Source organism: Balaenoptera acutorostrata, chromosome 13 (assembly GCF_949987535.1).
Source record: "Balaenoptera acutorostrata chromosome 13, mBalAcu1.1, whole genome shotgun sequence".
In the NCBI taxonomy this organism is placed as follows: domain Eukaryota; kingdom Metazoa; phylum Chordata; class Mammalia; order Artiodactyla; family Balaenopteridae; genus Balaenoptera; species Balaenoptera acutorostrata.
This window is the reverse complement of record NC_080076.1, coordinates 16262031-16276541: the sequence shown is the minus strand read 5'-3', so window position 1 is coordinate 16276541 and position 14511 is coordinate 16262031. Positions and strand designations below refer to the sequence as shown.

Genomic DNA, 14511 nt, shown 5'->3' with positions numbered 1-14511 from the left:
AGTATATCATGCCACTCCCTTCTGGCTTGTAGAGTTTCTGCTGAGACATCAGCTATTAACCTTATGGGAGTTCCCTTGTATGTTATTTGTCATTTTTCCCTTGTTGCTTTCAATAGTTTTTCTTTGTCTTTAATTTTTGCCAATTTGATTACTGTGTGTCTCGGCATGTTTCTCCTTGGGTTTATCCTGTATGGAACTCTCTGTGCTTCCTGGACTTGGGTGGCTATTTCCTTTCCCATGTTAGGGAAGTTTTTGACTATAATCTCTTCAAATATTTTCTCGGGTCCTTTCTCTCTCTCTTCTCCTTCTGGGACCCCTATAATGTGAATGTTGTTGTGTTTAATGTTGTCCCAGAGGTCTCTTAGGCTGTCTTCATTTCTTTTCATTCTTTTTTCTTTATTCTGTTCTGCAGCCGTGAATTCCACCCTTCTGTCTTCCAGGTCACTTATCCGTTCTTCTGCCTCAGTTATTCTGCTATTGATTCCTTCTAGTATAGTTTTCATTTCAGTTATCATATTGTTCATCTCTGTTTGTTTGTTCTTTAACTCTTCTAGGTCTTTGTTAAACATTTCTTGCATATTCTCAAGTTGCCTCCATTGTTCTTCCAAGGTCCTGGATGGTCTTCACTATCATTATTCTGAATTCTTTTTCTGGAAGTTTGCCTATCTCCACTTCATTTAGTTGTTTTTCTGGGGTTTTATCTTGTTCCTTCATCTGGTACATAGCCCTCTGCCTTTTCATCTTGTCTATCTTTCTGTGAATGTGGTTTTTGTTCCACAGGCTGCAGGACTGTAGTTCTTGTTTCTGCTGTCTGCCCTCTGGTGGATGAGGCTATCTAAGAGGCTTGTGCAGGTTTCCTGATGGGAGGGACTGGTGGTGGGTAGAGCTGGGTGTTGCTCTGGTGGGCAGAGCTCAGTAAAACTTTAATCCGCTTGACTGCTGATGGGTGGGGCTGGGTACTCTCCCTGTTGGTTGTTTGGCCTGAGGCAAGCCAACAGTGGAGCCTACCTGGGCTCTTTAGTAAGGCTAATGGCAGACTCTGGGAGGGCTCATGCCAAGGAGTACTTCCCAGAACTTCTGCTGCCAGTGTCCTTGTCCTCACGGTGAGACACAGCCACCCCCCCACCTCTGCAGGAGACCCTCCAACACTAGCAGGTAGGTCTGGTTCAGTCTCCCCTGGGTTCACTGCTCCTTCCCCTGGGTCCCGATGCGCGCACTACTTTGTGTGTGCCCTCCAAGAGTGGAGTCTGTTTCTCCCAGTCCTGTCAACATCCTGCAATCAAATCCCACTAGGCTTCAAAGTCTGATTCTCTAGGAATTCCTCCTCCCGTTGCGGGACCCCCAGGTTAGGAAGCCTCACGTGGGGCTCAGAACCTTCACTCCAGTGGGTGGACTTCTGTGGTATAAGTGTTCTCCAGTCTGTGATTCACCCACCCAGCAGTTATGGCATTTGATTTTTCTGTGATTGCACCCCTCCTACTGTCTCATTGTGGCTTCTCCTTTGTCTTTGGACGTGGTGTATCTTTTTTGGTGAGTTCCAGTGTCTTCCTGTTGATGATTGTCCAGCACCTAGTTGTGACTCTGGTGTTCTCACAAGAGGGAATGAGAGCACGTCCATCTACTCTGCCATCTTGTTTCAGCTCTCTAGACCTTTTTCTATGTATTTGCTTTCCTATCTTGAAAGTACATAGTTGTATTATGTGTATCTTTATATAAACAACACAAGGTCTTCAAATTACTTTCTCTCCCTCCACCCCAACTTAACAATATGATTTAGAGGTCTTTTCATGTCAGAGCATAAAGATCAGCCTCTTTTTTAAAAAAAGTATTCTGTGGAATGGATATATCAGTTTACACATTTTTCCCCCCTATTAATTGACATTTGGTATGTTTTCAGGTTTGGGGTTTTTTTCTATTATAAACAATGCTGCTTTGATAATCCTTGTGCGTACCTCTTAGTGCACATGTGTAAGGTTCTTGAGGGTACATATTAGGACACCAGATTGCCAGGTAGTAGGGTGTGTACTTTAAAAGTATTAATAGACAGAGCCAAAATGCCCTTCCAAAATGTATATACTTACCAGCAACATCTGCCTTTTCCATTATCTTTGCCAACTCTTGTTATTATCATTTTTAAACTTTGGCATTCTTTTGGGTGAGATTATCTCAATTTTTTTTTTTTTTTTTTTTTTTTTGGCTGCACCAAGCAGCATGCAGATGTGGGATCTTAGTTCCCTAACCAGGGATCGAACCCAGGCCCCCTGCAGTGGAAGTGTGGAGTCTTAACCACTGGACAGCCAGGGAAGTCCCTAGAGATTATTTCAATTTTGAAAAACATTTGCATTTCTTAGATTTTTAGTGAGTCTGATGTTCTCATGTTTATCAATCATCCTGTCCTGAATTGCCCATTATGACTTTCTTTCTGTAAAAGTGTTTGTCTTCTTTCTTGTTGTTATATAGGAATTCTTTCATTTAAATAAAAGTACTACATTCTGATGTAGTCAAATTTAATTCTTTTTCTTTATGCTTTTTAATTTTTATGGGTTGATTAAAAAGTCTTCACATACAGTAAGGTCATTAATATAAGTTCTTATATTGAATTTCTTTTAAAGCTTATGAATTTTTCTATTTATAGTTAATCTAATTGGGTTTAACTTGTGCTAGTGGTGTGAAGTAAGGCCCAAACTTAGTTTTTCCAAATGGAAAGCCTATATTCTAACAACATTTATTAATGATCTATCCAACTATTTGAAGTGCCAATTTTATTATGCACTAAATTTCGATATATATACATAAATCCACTTCTGATACTTAGTCTATCCTTGATTGATTTTTCTATTTATTCGCCTATTGGTATAAAAAATTCTATGCCCTTTTAATTATGGTGGCTTTATAATACGTTGTAATATTTGATAGGTAAATCTTTCTTTTTTGTTTTGTTTTCAAAATTGGCATGGCTAATTTTGTGCTTTTACTTTTCTTTAGAAATTTTGGGATGAGCTTGTCATGTTCAAAGAAAATCCTGTTGGAAGGTTGTTTGGGATTGTTTTGAAATTCTATATTAATTTTGGGAAATAGAAAACCTTACAATATTGGACCTTCCTAGCCAAGAACATGGCATTTATTGCCATTTGTCCAGTTTTTCTTTTTGTTGTTGTTTTTGGTATGGCATGTAGGATCTTAGTTCCCTGACCAGGGATTGAACCCGCACCCCCTGCATTGGAAGCGCAGAGTCTTAACCACTGGACCACCAGGGAAGTCCCTGTCCAGTTTGTTTTTAAATGTTTGTTGGGAAAGTTTTATAGTTTCTATGAAAAGATCATATACCTTTCTTCTTAGATTTATTCCTGGATCCTTTATAGTGTTTGTTGCTATGGTGAACCGAACCTTTTAAAAATGATGTTCTAATTGTTTATGGCTGGCACACAGCAAAGCCACTAATGCCTGTATTTTGATCTTATATCTGCTCACTTCACTGAAACCTCTAGTAAGTCTTGTTTGTTATGATCTCTTGGGTTTTTAAAAATAGAGTATATAATCTGCAAATAATGAGTTTTCTCTAGTCTTTCCTATATTTGTATCTTTGGATCTCCTGGTTTTCTTCAGTTTTACTATGGTGTATATATGGGTGGGTTTTCCATTTAATTGCATTTTGTTTGGCTTCCTGAATCTGAGAAATGCTGTCTTTCAACAATTCGGGAAAATTTCTCAGCCATTTTCTCTTCAACTATTGCCTTGTCACTTTCTTTCTAATAGTTCCATCTAGAATTCAGATTAGTTGTGTTTTAGTCACGTTGCCCCATGTGTCTCTTTCTTCACATTTTTCATATCTTTGTCTCTTTGTCTGCATTCTGCATAATTTCTTCAGATCTCTCTTCCAGTTCATCAATTCTCCTGTATCTTACCTGTGGTTTAAACCATTCATTCTATTTTTAAAATAATTATACTTTTCATTTATAGAACTTTCGGGGTTCTTTCCCAAATCTCCCTGATCAATTTTGATAGTTTCATGTTCCTCTTCATAGTTTCAATGCCTTTTTTCTAAAATCATATTTTGCATCCAAAGTTTCCATATCTGTGTTCTTCGTGTCTCTCTTTTAGCACTTCATTGTTTCCATCAACCCTCACTCTTGTTCCCTTGTGTGCGTTCAATGATTTTTGACCAGGGGTTCATGTTTCTTGGAAAGTTACCCATGGGATTTTTCTTTGAGATCTGTGTTGAAAGTATGTTCAATCCGGAGGGATTTGTGTTTGCTTCTGCCAGGTGCCTGGGAACACTATCCACCTGAGGTCATTTTAAACAAAATTTTCATCTCAGAGTATTTCACATCACAGGAGTAGTTTGAAGTCAGGCTTGTGATGCCTACATCTTGACTGGTTCCTCTGTGGGTGTTTTCTGCCCCCTCGTTCACTTACTGAGAATGTCACACTATGTGTGTCTAGGTTTTGGCGGCATCCAATCCAATCGCCCTCCCCCACCCTCACCCCCTGGTATTAGTTTGCTAGAGCTGCCATAACAACTCCCACAGACTGGGTGGCTTAAATGGCAGAAATTCATTCTCTCACAATTCTGGAGTCTAAAAGTCTGAAATCAAGGTATCCTAGGGTTGGTTCCTTCCAAAGGCTGTGATGGAGAATCTGTTCCATGCCTCTCCCTTAACTTCCGGTGGTTTGCTGGCAATCTTTGGTCTTGCTTGGCTTGTAGGGGCATCAACCTGATCTCTGCCTTCATCTTCATATGGTGTTCTCCCTTGCGTGCATGCCTATGTCCAAGTTTCTCCTTTTTATAAGGACAGTAGTCATACTGGAGTAGGGCTCATCCTAATGACCTCATCTTAAAACTTACCTACACAACACTGTAAATCAACTATACTTCAATAAAAAAAAAATTAAAAAAAATAAATGCACACAAAAAAGAACAGAAAGCTTTTCAGCATTTAAACACATAATAAAATATTTAACAGGCAAAAAAAAAAAAACTTTACTAATTACATCTGCAATGACCCTATTCCCAGAAAAGTTTACATTCTGGTGTACTAGGGGTTAGGACTGCAATATATGAATTTGGGCGGGGGTGGGGGGGTGGTGACACAAAATCAGAACTCCCCTCTTTGGCTCCAGTCTTTGCTTCTGGTGCACATGTGCATGGCCCATTAAAATGGACTTTCCAGGTGTAAATGCCAGATACCCAGGGGTAAATGCCAACCCAAATTCCTACTTGCCTCTCTGGATCTGTCATTTTTGACCTCCAAATAATTCTCTTAGTTTCCCACCAGGTCAACCAGGCATTTAAAAACATGTTTCAACGTTTCTATCCATCATGTTAAGGTTCACAAAAGGAGTGTTTTGTCAGAATATCTACTCCAAAATATTCCTGGAAATGGGAAATCCTTTTGGTGGAAGATGAATGCAGAAGTTCTACATGACTTCCCCTTGGAAAGAAGTAAAAATTTCAAATGATTGGTTTAACGTAATCAACAATTTTGAATGTGTCTCCCAAATACTCCTCATCCTAAAATGGCACAAGATAGGAAAGACATGAAAACGAAACAAAATGTAATCCTGGCAGGAATTCTATGTTTAGAAAAAGAAAATATTTAGTAGTGCTGTCCCTCCTGCCTGAACTGGTAAGATGCTGATATAAATTTGGAACTATCCAAATTAGTTCTCTTTGCTCTGACGCATTTTTTAAAAGTTCGAAGTCATTCTCCAATAACTTTTTTAAAAAAAGTTAATTAATTTTGGCTGCATTGGGTCTTCGTTGCTGAACGCGGGCTTTCTCTGGTTGCGGCGAGCGGGGGCTACTCTTCGTCACGGTGCGTGGGCTTCTCATTGCGGTGGCTTCTCTTGTTGTGGAGCACGGGCTCTAGGTGCGCAGGCTCAGTAGTTGTGGAGCATGGGCCTAGCTGCTCCGTCGCATGTGGGATCTTCCTGGACCAGGGCTCAAACCCGTGTCCCGTGCATTGGCAGGCGGATTCTTAACCACTGTGCCACCTGGGAAGTGCCCAACCTCCAATAACTTTTTATCCCACCAGCAAACTGCAGGGCTACAGAAATGAAGACTATTATGTACCCACACATCAGATCTGACTACAACAATAAACTTTACTTAAGTAGTTTGGTGCTTATAAAGCCTTGATGCATGTGCTAATTTTCCAAGTGGTATATATTCAAGAGTAGATTTGTGTTTGCTCCTGCCAGGACATAGTTTCACAGTAACTCTGTTCTTTTAAAAAAAAATTGATTTGTTCTTTCCCACCCACCTCTTTCACAATAACATAGCTAAACCTTAGCTTCTTTCCCTAAACCTTCCCTCCCAACCCCACTGCCTCGCCTTCACCAGGACTGCCTTTGTCCCTGGGGACAGGCCTCTGCAGAGCTTCCTTGAAAGGACCATTTTCCTCCCTCTCTCACTGCTTTTAAAAATGGGATGCATTCTGAAGGATTCTTTCTCTTTTCATTCAGCTCTCTGTTCTTCACTTCCGCTTTGGGGTAAAGTACCTTGACACACGTTAATTATTTTGGTCTGGTTACACTTCCTCTGGTCAAAGAGAAGACCAATATGGAAAGGAGACACCCATGTATTATTTCTATCTCTAGTTGACAGCAGGGGTTCTGAAAACGTGACTCATAGAACTTGTTAGAAATGCAAATATTCTGGTCCTACCCCAGACCTACTGAATCACAAGCTCTGGGTGTGGGGTGAAGCAATCTGTTTTAACAAGCCCTCCAGCTGATTCTGATTCCCACTCAAGTTTGAGAGCCACTGGGCTAACATCTCCCTTTCCTACTTTCCTTCTCTTACTAGGTGCATATTCAGTGCCTCTCAGTCGCCCCTGTAGGTGCTGACAAGTATTGGAGTCTCTTACAAACGCTGGGACTGGGGAAAGCAGATTCCCGAAGAGCAAGCGTGCAAACACGTAAGTTGTAGAATTTAACCACCTCCCTTCTAAGATTAGAGCCTTTGAACGGGAAGAAAAGCAAGCATGAGAGCAAGCAGCCACTCAAAGCTGCTCCATGCCACAGCTGGAGAAGGTAAGGTAGCTCCAGTCCCCTTTTCAGAATCCATCTCACTAGTCCTGGGGCAAAAGGTGAGATGCTGGGTGACTGTTGTCCACCTCTGACCTGAGGAAGAGCTTTGGAGGGTCTTCTAACTGGGTGTGAGGTTTTGCTAATTTTCACTGGCAGAGAATTTGTCTGTTGAGGGTTTTTTTAATCATATCAGATTGTTTGACTGCACATTACGAAAAACTAACAAATATCAGTAATTCCAGTGGTTAAAAGAGATGGCAGTTCACGATTCCCTTGCACACGAGGCCAGAGGTGGGCTGCCAAGGATTAGTGTAATGGCCCCATGATCATCAGGGACCCTGGCTCCGTTCTCTTTCTGCTTTACCCTCCTTCACGGTCCAATGCACAGTATAAAATGGCTGCTTAACTTCTCAACATTACATCTAAATCCCAGCCAGCAGGAAGGAGGAAAAGAGACCGTCTCCTTCCTTTAAGGACACCTTCTGGAAGTTCAACATAAAAGTTTGCTTACATTCATTGACTGGTACCTTGTCACGTGACATCTCTAGTTGCCAGGGAGGCTGGGAAAAGTAGTCTTGATTTTGGATGGTCACAAGCCCCAGCTAAAAACCAGGAGTTTTATTACTAAGGGGGAAGGTGAAGGACAATTAGCGGTCTCTGCCTCACAGGTCCAATTTTAAGGGCTGTACGTCACACCTATATCACTTCTGGCTTCCCAGGTATATCCCAGAGTCTCCTACCTGAGTTTTTTGGGCCAGTTCTGCTGATAGACTTACCTCTCTGTCTTTCTCACTTCTAATTAGGTTTACCAACCACAAGGCATCATGTGGGTCTTTTGGGGTGGTGGGGAAGTTCAAAATTGGCTTATTAGTTCTTTACATTATTCCACGCAACTCACTTTGGAGACTTCTCTGAGGCTGCAAGAGTCATTTTCTGATTCTCTGGAAAAGGGCACACTGTCGTGGTTCTTTCCGTCAGCACGGAAGCAAAGCAGTCTCTGCTGGGTCATAGATGTGATCATGAATTTGGCATGGGTTCCAGACACCATCAAGTGTATTCTAGGAAATTGGGGCAGATCTGCTCAAAAGCTCCCGTCTTTGTGCTTTAAGTCCCCAAACAACTTTTCATGTTGAGGCCTTGTGGACTTTCATGTAGATTAATATCATCACTCTGTGCCCGAGGCTGTCCATCCTTAAAATGCTGCTGGGGTATATACTAACCACTACTAAAGCCATTTCCCTGGACCACTAGGTCTCATAAATATTATGTCTCACAAATCTCTCAAATTTCTGATGGCAGTTAGCTCATGTGAGAGGTTCTAGATACTGCTTAACTATCGTCACGACCATATGGACCCATTGTTTAATGATCACTCAGACCTGGGAGAATGTGCACAGTACAGAATCAGGACTATTCAGCCTAAGTCATCCTGCAGCAACCAACAACTCCAACAGAAATACAGTGGAAAGTATTTCAGGCAACAAGGGAAATTACTGGCTCACTTAACTGAAAAATGCTGGGCTAGGTCTTTCTTTGGGCATTTTCCAGTTCTTCCAATCATGCTGTTTGGGTTTTTTTCTCTCTCTCTCGGCTCTGCATTCCTCTATGTTGGCTTCATTCTCAGGTGGGCTTTCTCCACATGGCAGAGAAGATAACTTGCTGCCATAAATGGTAGCTCTTTGGGGTCCTCAGTAGTATTTAAAAATATAAAATGGTGCTGAGATTAAAAAAGGTTTGAGAACTGCTGGGAAACATATTTACTAATGAATCAATCACTAACAACCGAAAGTCTCATCCATACATCCACTTCATCACTATTCCCCTGCTGCGTTCTAGGCACTGCCTGGTAGCAGGGATTATATATGTGTCCACCTCTGTGGGAAAAGTGGGGTCAGCCATACCCCAGCCATATCAATGGGTTCTCCAAAGGAAAGACAGATTTTGTTACGAGAAAGAGGAAGAATTGCTGGGTAACCATCAACAGCAGAGATGCCCTTCCACCATGGCAGGTGCTGTATTTGTTTACAGAAAATCAAAGTTTCCAACTCGTTTAGAATTAGAATTTACTAAATTGACCAATTAGACAGGAAAAAAAGAGGAAAATCTTTGGAATCTTTTCCCATGAGACCCAGAGTCCCACTCTACCCATGTCTCTTTTGTCCGGGGCCAAAGGTAGTGGAGAGAAGCTGGGAAAATTTGTGGGGCCTGGTGGTGTGGAAAGAAGCCTGAAGCAAATTCCCTGTAAAGACTTTTGAGCTTATTGAGGCTTGAAAAATTCTTTTCATTAGGGACCAAACCTAGTCCTAGAGTTTTTGCCTCTGGCCATGGGGATGGTCAAGAAATGACTGTGACAAATCCCCAAATAAATAGATGAGTCCACTGGAAATTTTTAGAGGAAAAACATTGCCCAGAAGTGGCAGTGTAGGGTGTACAACTCCGCTTCTTCCATAGATATTGGGCTCATTATGTAAGGAAGAAAAACAAAGAGTAAAAAACAGAGAGATGGGATTTCTTTTCACGCTAAGTGTATGGCTCTGATTTCTCCAGGACAGAGCCAATTCTGTAAAGTGGGGACCCTTCTAGAAAGGAGGCTCAGAGCTTCCCCTCAAGTGACAGGCACCTGCAGCTCAGGTGGGCACTGAACTGAGATCTCTGCCTTAGGCTAGATAATGCTTCCATTGGATAACCAGCAAATGATTTTTTTTTAAGCTATTAAATCTTCATGCAATTTTGAAAGACGTTTTATTACAGACATTTTTTATTTTCAAACATACAAAAGTAGAGGGTATATTATAATGAACACCTATGTACCCACCACTCAGCTTTCACAATTATCAACCCACGGACAAGCTTCTTTTATCTATAGTCTCTCCACCCCATGGGATTATTTACAGCTATCATATAACAGACATCATAATATTTTAAGTAATTTTTTAAAAAAGATTTTAAAAATCATGAAACATACATTAAATATTTTAATGGTGTCACTGACTGACCTCCACAAATTCACAAAGGAGAATTGGATAAACCTGGCCAGAAAATAATTCTTTTCTCCTTCCCACCCCGCCATCCACCTTCCCCCAAAGTGAGTCAACTCAGTCAAGAATAATTACGGAGATATTTGGACATCCCTGATGCCAACAGCATAATCTCAACTATGGGCCCGAGGTTCAAGAATTGAGAATCGTTGCAGGCAAATCCACACGTGCATGTGTTTCTCCCTCCCGTTTTGAAACCTAATGGCCTCAACATTGGGTTTGCCACGCACATCTTCCATTTTTCACTTCCCCTGGCATTCGAAAGGAATCCCTGCCTATGTCTGGATTTCCTCACATGCATCGCCCGGGCAACGTTAGTTGTGAAATACCAGAATGGTTACAGCAAAGACATCTCTCTTCAGCAAACAGAGCCCAGAGTTCTGATGGACGGTGCTAACGGCGATAGGATGCTGCATCCCACGAATATAAAGGAACTTGTCTACTTTTTCAGATCTACAGTTTCTCTGGCACTTGCTTTGGACGGTGATTGGACCCACGCATACTTAAAAGATAAAAACAGGTGATCTCCATGCCTAATTACAATAACTGAAGTAGCACCCCAAGGAAGTAGCTATAAAGTGAACTTGAAAGTACTAATTAAAAAAATGCATCTCATCTGTAACTGGTTTGTTGAAAAGTCTAAATTTATTAGGGATAGAAAGTGTTTTTTAACTTTTGTTGAATCCCCTCTGCCCCCCGCCGCCCTTTTTTTTGGTTGTGGCTCTTTTCACGAAATCTTGACCAAATTCTAACTTTCTCATCAGCTTTAGGGTTTAAGACCAAGCCCTGTTCATTTAAAACACTTTAAACTTGAACTTGACTTAAAGCTTGGCTCTTCTCTCCTCCCCAACTCCAGTGGAGGCCAGGGCTGTGGGCCCAGCGTCTTGGAGGGGAGCAGGGGTTTGGTTCTGAGGTTCCTCCACACCCTGCCTCCACTAATTCAAGCTCCTGGAGGGTTGGAGCCAGGCAGGAGGTGTGAGGGCTGGCTTTGGTCACTGTCACATGTCAGAGTGGGCAGGGGCCCCTGCTACTGGGCTGCCACTCGTCTTCTCACCTCTAAGCTCCTTCACATGCAAGCGGAGGGTGGCTGGAGCTTCCCCATCTTCTCCCCAGGAGCAAGAAACCGGGGTGCCTTCGAGCTCTGTGGGAGGGGCTCCTCCCACCAGCAGGTGAGTCACCTCTATGCATAAGTACGTCCCCTCTCTTCAGGGCACCCATGCCAAGCACCCCTCCCTTCTTCCCCATGGTGGTTGGAGGTGTAGATGGAAAAGGAAAGCAAACCCTACCCCTAGCCTCCTAGAGCGCCCTCCCATGAACGCTTGTGCTGGGCCTTGCTTGAGTGGCAGGAACAGCGCAGGCCCGTGAGCTCTGCAGCTCAGCACACGCCCAGCCAGAGAAGAGCTGCCCTCGTACATTTTAGAAGCACCTACTTTGTTAGGGGTGAGCCTCTTGGAACTCCCTTTCACTCGACATTAGGGATGGGAAGCTCTCCTCCTGGCCCCCACGGGTAGGGAATAACTCGGCATCAAGAACACCGTACTCTCTGCAAGTCTGTCTGCACTTCCCTCCCTCCAGCCCTCTTCTCCCACAGTTGGGGGTGTGTGGGAGGCAGAGAGAGAGGCGTCATCCTGCACAGGAGCTGCAAGGCCTGTGGGGAGGCGGCTACTGCCTGTTAGAAGATGCTCACTTTGAATGGGAGGGTTCTTAGTGCATTTTGACCTCAGCTTTGGGTCAAAGCACAATCTTGGTTCAAAAGGAAAATTCCACGTCCTGAGCAGGCTTTGCAGCTTGTTAACCCCATCTGTAAACACACACTTAGTGTGGAAGAGGAAGCAGCAGGAGAAGCACGTTGACAGGCCTCGTCCTGTTGGCCAGTGTGGTTGCTCTTCTATAAAATGGGCGAGAGCAGGTGGTGGTGTCTAGAACGAAGAATCCAGTTTTGAATTGTAAAGATCCTTGGGAAAATTTCGTACAAAAATTACAAAGGTGATGGGGCTTCAGTATGTATCCACACAGGCCTGTGATCTCATTCACTAGACTACACCACCCCATAAAGACAGGCACCAGAGCTGGTCTTGCTATCGATTATCTATCCAGCGCTCACCACGGTGCGTGGCACACAGGGCAGTCGATGCATTATCTGCTGAATAGTTGAATGCATGGAAGTAATTGGGGGCCACTCGTGACTCTATCCTTAACAACTAGTTGCCATCTGCTAACATTGTCTGAACTCTTAATGTGTGTGCATCAAATACTGTTCTAGGTTCCCCGGAAGCTATGAAGATGGTCAATTCCTGTCCTCAAAGAGTTTATGATGAAGGGTAGGAAACAGATTGGCATGACTGCCTACTAATAGTGCCTTCAGCTTCCATCTGGGAGAAAGCAAGGACCCAGTCGTTCAAGACAGCAGGGAGTGGGAGGTGGAGACGCCCCCGGCGCAACTCTGACCCGGATACAGCCCTGATCCGAATTGTTGCAAGTGAGGTTGAACTCATTCCTTCCTGTTCCCCTAGTGTGACGCGGGGGTCACCCAGCTAGCAATGGAAGTGACTCAGAAGCCTCCCAACTCACAATGATGCGTAAGTGGAGAGAACATTCATTGAACTGGAAGAGAGGTGCGTTCGAGATAACAAAGCTCATGGGTTGCTGTCTTGGATTCTCTTATAATCCTCCCTCTTTCCCTGGAACTAGCCATACTGGAGTTTAGCCCTGAGATTAGTTCTGTTTTTCCCTCCTCATTATATATCACAAATTCCCTCAAAATTGTTTTCTGTTTGGGTCTTAATATAGAGTCAGGTAACTAACGTTTCCATGTACCTTCTGGTTTATGGATAAACCAGCTCTTGAAAGCGGTAACCTGAGAGGATGGTCCCTAAGAAGGGAAATTAGTGGTGAGAATTTCAGACTTGAGGCAGACTCATGGCAGGGGGCGGGGCCGGGGGGGGAGGGAGGAGGCTTGGTATTGGGGGTTGTCAGTTGCAGCTTCCCCATTCCCCCAGAGGGTGGTCCTTCACTCCTCTGAGGTCCCCCACCATGCATCCAGGATCCACCTTCACCCCTTAGCCCTGAGGCAACCCAGGGCAACTGTCCCCTGAGAATAGTAACCAGATTCTCTGGTCTCACTGGAGACTTTGGGAATCAAGTAAAAGGCAAGAGTGAGACTGAACTGCCCGAGGGAGGGATGCCCATGTACCTCTCTGCAAAGTGGGTGTCGGGAAGGAGCATAGCTGCCGCCCTTCAGTCCCATCTGACCATGGACAGGCCACCAAGTGGAACTTCAAGTCCAGTAATCAGAGAACCAAGCAGAGGAAGACCCAGGCGCAACAAAGTGAGTGTTGATAACTCAACAGAGCCTTGCTCAGAGAAGGTGCTCTCTTACACTGACCATGGATTTGACCCTTGGCAGAAGGACGCCCCTATAGCTGGGAAAGCCAGTTCCCTGAGGCCACTTTCATTTATTTGGAACACCCAGATCAAATCCTGTCAATCCAAAGGCTCTCATCCCACACGGTGTGAATATTTATATATAAAGCGTGTGTCAGTCTGGCTGGCGGCATGGACCGCAGCAGCCAACAGCACATAGAACGAGCCTGGAAAGAAAAATGTACTTGGCGGCTGTCCTTGGAAAGCTCTTCGAAGGGATCTCTGTGTGAAATGTTTTCCAGCTGTGATTTCCTTTCTGAACAATCTGAGCCTAATTCAATTTGTGGCACCTTTCTCCTCTCCAGATTTTTGTCAGAAGGCAAATTGCCCGCATATGCCTCTCTACAATCATATAGATGGTTTTGCTGGTTTGGGCTGAGACTTTTACTGAATTGTAAATAAATGATCCTGTTGGTACAGGGGAGGCGTATTCTACATGATGTGGTCTTTCAATTACATGGCGTGATGGCAGACTAGCAAGATGCTGTGCGTTATCTCCAGAATTCTGGGGGTAAGAAGGTCAACAGCTGTCTCCGAGCTGACTCAGGGCAGATCCATGTTAATTACTGTGTTTCTGGGGGAGCTGGGGGAGACAAAGCAGAGAGCGCCAAGAACACCCATGGGTTACAGTTAAAAAACAAAACAAAAACCAATGAAGCTTGACTTTGGAAACAGTTCCATCCTTATATATCATAAAAACTATTTATGAAACAAAACATGACTCCATAGATACACCACCAACACTTGACTTTGGAAACAGTTCCATCCTTATATATCATAAAAACTATTTATAAAACAAAACATGACTCCATAGATACAACTTTCCTTCTGGCTTAATCATTTCCCCACCCAGCTTCCACTCCCAGAGCGGTTGGCAGTGAAGTTAGAGACAGAAGGGGATAAAAAGCCACAGAAAAGAGACTGAAGAAGTTAGAATTCAAAACATAAGTTGTCACCTTGCCAGAAACGGATGAGGATCTGGAGTCCCTGACTTGCCTGGGGATGCTGGTGAAGACAC

At 43.4% G+C, this 14511-nt stretch overlaps 1 long non-coding RNA gene across 3 annotated transcripts in view; it reads left to right on the top strand.

Moving 5' to 3' along the window:
- Positions 1-12986, top strand: part of LOC103010639 (uncharacterized) — a 61835-nt gene extending 48849 nt beyond the window's left edge. For 2 of the 3 annotated variants that reach the window (XR_003624297.2, XR_009005009.1), the window contains exons 3-5: positions 6809-6920; positions 10433-11239; positions 12334-12986. This is a non-coding gene — a long non-coding RNA (uncharacterized LOC103010639). The remainder of the gene's footprint in view (positions 1-6808; positions 6921-10432; positions 11240-12333) is intronic. The other variant, XR_009005010.1, reaches the window with a different exon arrangement.
- The last annotated feature ends 1525 nt before the right edge of the window (positions 12987-14511 follow it).